The sequence below is a fragment of the Nannospalax galili genome, unplaced genomic scaffold (assembly GCF_000622305.1).
Source record: "Nannospalax galili isolate Female #2095 unplaced genomic scaffold, S.galili_v1.0 scaffold290, whole genome shotgun sequence".
Lineage (NCBI taxonomy): Eukaryota > Metazoa > Chordata > Mammalia > Rodentia > Spalacidae > Nannospalax > Nannospalax galili.
In genome coordinates this window covers 7,419,806-7,425,952 of record NW_008331486.1, presented here as the reverse complement: position 1 = coordinate 7,425,952, position 6,147 = coordinate 7,419,806, and the positions used below count along the sequence as shown (strand labels likewise).

Genomic DNA, 6,147 nt, shown 5'->3' with positions numbered 1-6,147 from the left:
ACTTACAGACATTAAGACCAAGACAAACTAGAAGACGTCCTTACCTCCTACTGATCTGAGGAAATGAGTCTGGGGGCAACAGAATCCCAGATGAGCCCCCAAATGTAGGACCCCCCCCCTGGGGTACCCAACATCCACGGGAGGCTGCACCCCAATAACTCAGTCCTTAGACCAGGAGATGCAACAAGCAAGAGGATTTAATCGTTTGCGCAGATGAGGCTCCTGCCTCACTCAGAGAGAGAGAGAGAGAACAGCAGCCCCAAGCTCAGCTTACAGGCAATTTTTAAAGGCAGAAACCACAAACTACAACCGGCAGCAGTGGCAGGGGAGCAGTGGGAGGGGGCCGGCAGCAGTAGGAGAGGGGAAGTTTTGGGTGATGTCCGGCTTGTGTATGGAGCATGAAAAGGTCAGCTCTTTCTCAGCAGTTAGAATTATTTTACTTCTTACTTCCTTGTTCTGAATATTCTTCTTTGGTCTGGGGGACTTGGTTTGAATCCACTTTAACCTGGGGGGCTTTAGTTTGATTCCATCACTCTGATGCCAATGTCATCCTCCAAGATCCACCCATCTTCTGCAAGGCTGAACAGGAGGGCAGAAAGAGGACGCGATGGGAAGCACCACCCTGCTTTTTTTCTGTTCCTTGACAGTGGTAATACTTGGCTCTGCAATGTTCTTGGGGGCCAGTGGGGCTCCTGGTTTCCTGTTTGCAAGGAAGAGGTAGTTCCAGTGGCTTACACTCAGCCTCTCCCACTGCAACACCCTAACACCACAGGACAGGGGACTTCTGTGGGGATCCCGCTCCCCAGACCAGATCATCTATCCCAACTGTGAATTCTGCAGGATGGGTTCAGGGACCCCCACGGACCCTGAGTGAGACAGAGCTGAGCTGAAACCCCATTGGTCCCCTGATCTCCATAAGCCCCTGCACTGTCTGGAATAGAGGCTCATCTTGGGTCCCCAGGAATGAGTGTCCATTCAGAACCAGTGTCCCCTGTCCGCAGAGGATCTGCGTATCTCCCCTTCCCCAGTGCAGTCACCCTGACCAAAGACCACAGGTCCTTTGGTGGAAGACTAGGGTTGGGAGCTGTGTTGGTTTGAATTGGAAATGCCCCTCATAGGCTTGAGTATTTGAATATTTGGTATACACATCCAGTTGGTGATGCAATTTGGGGTAGTCATGGACTCTTCAGCTGTGGCCTTGCTGGAGGAAGTGTGTCATTGGGGGTGGGACTTAGAGTTCCGAGCCTGGCCCCACCTTCAGTTCAATTTCTCTGTTTCATGTTTGTCTCACTATGCAGCCCTGGTTGGCCTGGAACTCCCTATGTAGACCAGGCTGGCTTGGAACTCACAGAGATCCGCCTGCGTCTGCCTCCTGAGTGCTGGGATTAAAGGCATACGCCACCACGCCTGGCTTGTTTTTTGTTTTTTTGAGATAGGGTCTCCCTGTAGTCTCCATGCCTAGATAATAAAATTTAAAAAAAGAGAAAAGAAAGAAAGAAACAGGAGGGCTGGAGAGATGGCTCAGTGGTTAAGAATATTGGCTGCTCTTGCAGAGGATCCAGGTTCAATTCCCAGCACCCACATGGAGGTTAACAACCATCCATAACTCCAGTTCCAGGAGAATCTAATGTTCTCTTCTGACCTCTGCGGGCATTGCACGGCATGTATACATATAGTGCACTTACATACATATAGGTAATACACTCATACACACAAAACAAAAATAATAAATAAAAAAATGTTTTTGGTCTTTTTGAGGCAGGGTCTCTCTGTAGCCACAGCTGGTCTGGAACTCACTATGTAGACCAGGCTGGCCTTGAACTCACAGAGATCCCCTGCCCAAGTGCTGGGATTAAAGGCATGCACCACCATGCCTGACTTGAAATTACTTTTTTATTTAATGTATGTGTATGTGTGTTGAGGTGGGGTGGGGGGGTGAGTGCCACAGTGCTTGTGTGGAGGTCGGAGGACAATTTACAGCAGCCAGTTCTCTCCTTCCACCACATGGGTCCTGGGGATAGAACTGAGGTCCTGAGGCTTGGTGGCAAGCATCTTTTCCCGCTGCTAAACCATTCCCCACGCCCTTTATCACACTTTTATTTCAGATCTCCTGTATTAGGTGTGGTTTAATGGTGAGCTACGTCTGCTATTGGTATTGTTGTTGCTATTTACGTGTGTGTATGTGTTCATGAATGCCTGGCGTGCCACGGTGCCTGCTGTGTGTGCAAAGGCCAGAGGTGGCCGTTGGGGGTCTTCCTCTATCAACTTTCACTTTTTTTTTTTTTTTGAAACAGGGTCTCACTTTGTAACCCTGCCTGGCCTTGAACTTACAAAGATCTTCCTGCCTTTACCTCCCGAGTGCTGGGATTAATGACCTGCATCATCACGCCTTATTTTTTGAGACAGGGCCTCTCACTGGACCTGGAGCTCACCAATTCAGCTAGGCTGGCTGGCCATTGAGCTCTAGGGATCCTCCTGTCTCTACCTCCCCAGTGGCTGGGATTACAGGCATGTACCACCACCCTAGCTTTTTATGTGGGTGCTGGGGAATCTCAATTTGGGTCCTCATGCTGTGCAAGTAAGCTTTTTATCCACTGAGCCACTGCTGTTGCTATTTTATTTTAATTTATTTTATTTGGTCTTTTTGAGTTGCTGTTTAACAACTGAGATCCAGTGGGGGTTCCTTCCTCAGGAGAGCTTGTGTCCAATCCAACCAGCTACTGGAGGCAGGATGTGAGTGCTTGGACATTTACTTAGTCAACAAACACTCAGCAGCTACTTAGACACTCAAGGAAGTTGGCTCATCTGTGAGTGCCCCCATCTCAAATCTGTGCCAGTACAGCCAGAGGAGGTAAATTGGGGGGAGTTACGCAACACCCACTCCCCTAAGCCAGATGATGTTGCTCCTTTTCCCACAGTCACAGGGCAAACACGTCCAGCACCCCCTGACCGAGGTCCAGGGCCTGGAGATGCAGTGTGATGGTCACACCCCCCACTCATAACAGTACAACACACAAGAGAGGCATCCAAGAGAGAGGAGGGCTTTGGGGCTCTCCCGGAACCTGGCCAGCAGGCAGGCAGCCAAGCCACAGTGGATAAGGCCCAGCACTCAGGCCTCTACACAGTGAGGCCTCCCTTCACCCACTCACACACTGATGGACAGTCTTCTGCAGACCTATGCTGGTCTATCTGATCCTGCCACCACGGCACAGCTGATTGGATAGAGAGCACCTGACCACAGACAGCCAACAGCAAACCTACCCAACAGCCAATGACATCACAGGCCAGTGACCATGCCCAGTCCACCCCTGGGGTGAGTTGAGACAGGCTGGTGGAGGAGCCCAGAAAGAAGTGGTAGTCGTGGCCCAAAGAATGCACCTGAGGATGACAGAGGGCCCTTCCGGAAATCCACTTTGATCTCCCCACCCTCTGACCACGCTTCAAAGACTTGGGCCCCGAGAATCCCCATAGCAGGCCCCTTATCCTAGAGACCTTGGGGTGCCTCTGCCCCAACTAGAGTGGTAGTCGTGGCCCAAAGAATGCACCTGAGGATGACAGAGGGCCCTTCCAGAAATCCACTTTGATCTCCCCACCCTCTGACCACGCTTCAAAAACTTGGGCCCCGAGCATCCCCATAGCAGGCCCCTTATCCTAGAGACCTTGGGGTACCTCTGCCCCAACTACAGCAGCAAAACCCTGAATTGCCATGAACCAGAGGTGTCTCACAGGGTCCTGTCCATATCTATCGTTTGAGCTCTCACTTGTCCCCGGGTACCCTTGGGTTTGAAGACATTTTATGTGCACGCCCCCTGTTTCTCCATGTCTTCCACCCCCCTGCCAGCCCCTTGCCTCGAAAGCCTGCTGCTCCCCGGCACAGAAGGTGCAGTTCGGACTGGCCAAGCCCCTGGCTGCCTGCGAGCCTGAGTTGTACTTGGGACCAGGCACTTCTCCAGGCCACATGAGCTGCTGCTGGTGCATGCGTCACACTGTAAGCATGCTGGTAGCAAGCAGTCAGAAAAGAGGGGGCCAGATGGAGAGACTGAGCTGGCGGAGGGAACTCCTGGCCCAGCAAAACACTGGGCGGGACAACAGGCTTTGCTTCCTGGGCAGTGGAGCCAAGAGATAGCGTGTGTGCTGGCCATAGGACCACGAGTGGGCCTTGTAAACAGTAGTAATAACTGTTACACACGTAATGAGGAGAGAAACAGATAGCCCTGCAGGCTTGGTGTCTGGTGCTGTGTGTGTCTTGTAGACCCTTTTGTACCCAAGCTTAGGGTTTTATTTGTTTCAGGTGAGGTTTCATGTACCCCAGAGTAGCCTTGAACTTGCTGCCACAGCCACGGATGGCTTTGAACACCTGATCCTCCTGTTTTTACTTCCTGAGCCCTGGGATTACAGGCATGAACCACCATGCCTGGTTTATAGGGTGCTGGGATGGTACCAGGGCCTTATGTAGACTAGGCAAGCACTCTACCAACTGAGCCACACACCCCAGCCATACCCCAACCCTACCTACGCTTTAGAGATGAGGCAGTTGAGGTTCAGAGGAGTGGCTGAGAAGTGCCTGATGGCCATCATGGGGTATTAGAGACCTGTTGGGTTGGTCTCCTTGCTGGGCCCAGCTGGACGCTCTGTCTTCACCCAGGGTTTCTATTCTGAGCTCTCAGAACTGCAGTAAGGGGGCAGGTAGGAAAGAATCAAAGAATCAGAGCAGGGCTAGGAAAGGACCTGGACACAGACCCAGTATGTCCCTTGTCCACACTCCCACAGTGGACAACCCAAAACCCAGACAGCCGAGCCTGACGGTGCCAAGGCCTGTCTCCTGTTTCAAGGGAGCAGCATGACCTTGTGTTTCTGAATAACATCTTATCCCGGCTGGAGGCTGCATTTGTGTCCACTGCTCCACACACACCAGACCAGGTAGACAGCGAACACAGACTGGAAAGTCAGGGCATGTCCTTGGGGGAGCCAAGGAAGTGAGAACCCACTGGGCTTGGGCTCCCCGAGCCAGCCTCAGCCCTCTCTCACATCTTACCCTATCCCCAGGTGCCTCAGCCTGAGCTCATGCGGTGGTGACTTCAGCCACGTTATGCCGGAGGCCTCGGCCAGCGTGACATCCGAGGGGCTCCGGGCTCTTGCTCTCTCCCTCCTCCCTTTCGGAAGCATGACTCAGGCCAGGAGACATGGGTTGGGGCAACGCTGTCCACTTTTGCGAAACTGTGTCCTCAATCAAACCACAGCCCAGGGGGCCCTCCTCAGACTCTGAGCCAGCTGAAGGTCAGCGTTGGGACCTGAGCCCAGAGGCATTCCTACTTTCCAGGTGTCAGTGCTCAGGGGCTGCTTCAGGAGGAGGAACACCTCCTCAGACACCCTGCATCCTGCACACCAGGAACTTTTAGAGTTGTTCTTTTCCTCCCTACTCCCCCCTCCCGTCTCCTCCTCCTGGTTCCTCTTCTCTGATCACAAAAGTCACGTCATAACCAGATTCACCCAGTCAGTGATGGCACACATGGATTTCCCAGAGGACAGCTGTATTTCTGAAAAAGAAAGCCTGAAACAGATCATTCATCCTTTCATTCACTGAGAGGCGGAAGGGTCGTTAAAAGCAAGTGTTCAGACAGGTATGGTAACACAAACGTGTCGCCCTAGTATCATCCTAGCACTCGAGAGGTGGAGCCGAAGGACTGAGTTTTAGGCCAACCTGACTACATAGTGAGATTCTGTCTCAAAGTGGGCTCAGGAGAAGGACCACCTGTGTGGGTCTCAGCTCTACGCTGAGCCACCTTTGTAACCATGGACCAGTGGGGTCCCACCAACCTCCCTTCTCTCATCCGGTCTGTGATTCAAACCCAGTGCAAAGCTGCATCCAGGGCACTCAACGCCACCAGGATCCAGCCCAGAGCACGGGGAAGTACAGAACCCGAGGGTGATGGCACTTTTCTTAGCCTTTGGTCCCCAGAGTGACAGGTGTCTGGCTGCTGGGGGAGGGAGGTTGTCAGAGTCACAGGAGCCAGCACGGGAGAAGAGTTGTAGAGGAGGCTGGTGCCATCAGCAAAGGGGTCCTGTTACTCAGAGGGCTGTTTTCAACTTGGAGGAGACACCGATTGAAAACGCTGACCTGCAATAGGTCTGTCACACAAGACTGAC

The 6,147-nt window shown here is 52.6% G+C and overlaps 1 long non-coding RNA gene across 1 annotated transcript; it reads right to left on the bottom strand.

Annotated features, from left to right (window-relative positions):
• Positions 1–366: 366 nt before the first annotated feature.
• On the bottom strand, positions 367–5,122 carry LOC115068667. Its single transcript, XR_003847996.1, has 3 exons — positions 5,036–5,122; positions 4,517–4,669; positions 367–700 (listed from the first exon to the last, which is right to left on the bottom strand). It is a non-coding gene; the product is annotated as an uncharacterized LOC115068667 (long non-coding RNA).
• Positions 5,123–6,147: the final 1,025 nt, after the last annotated feature.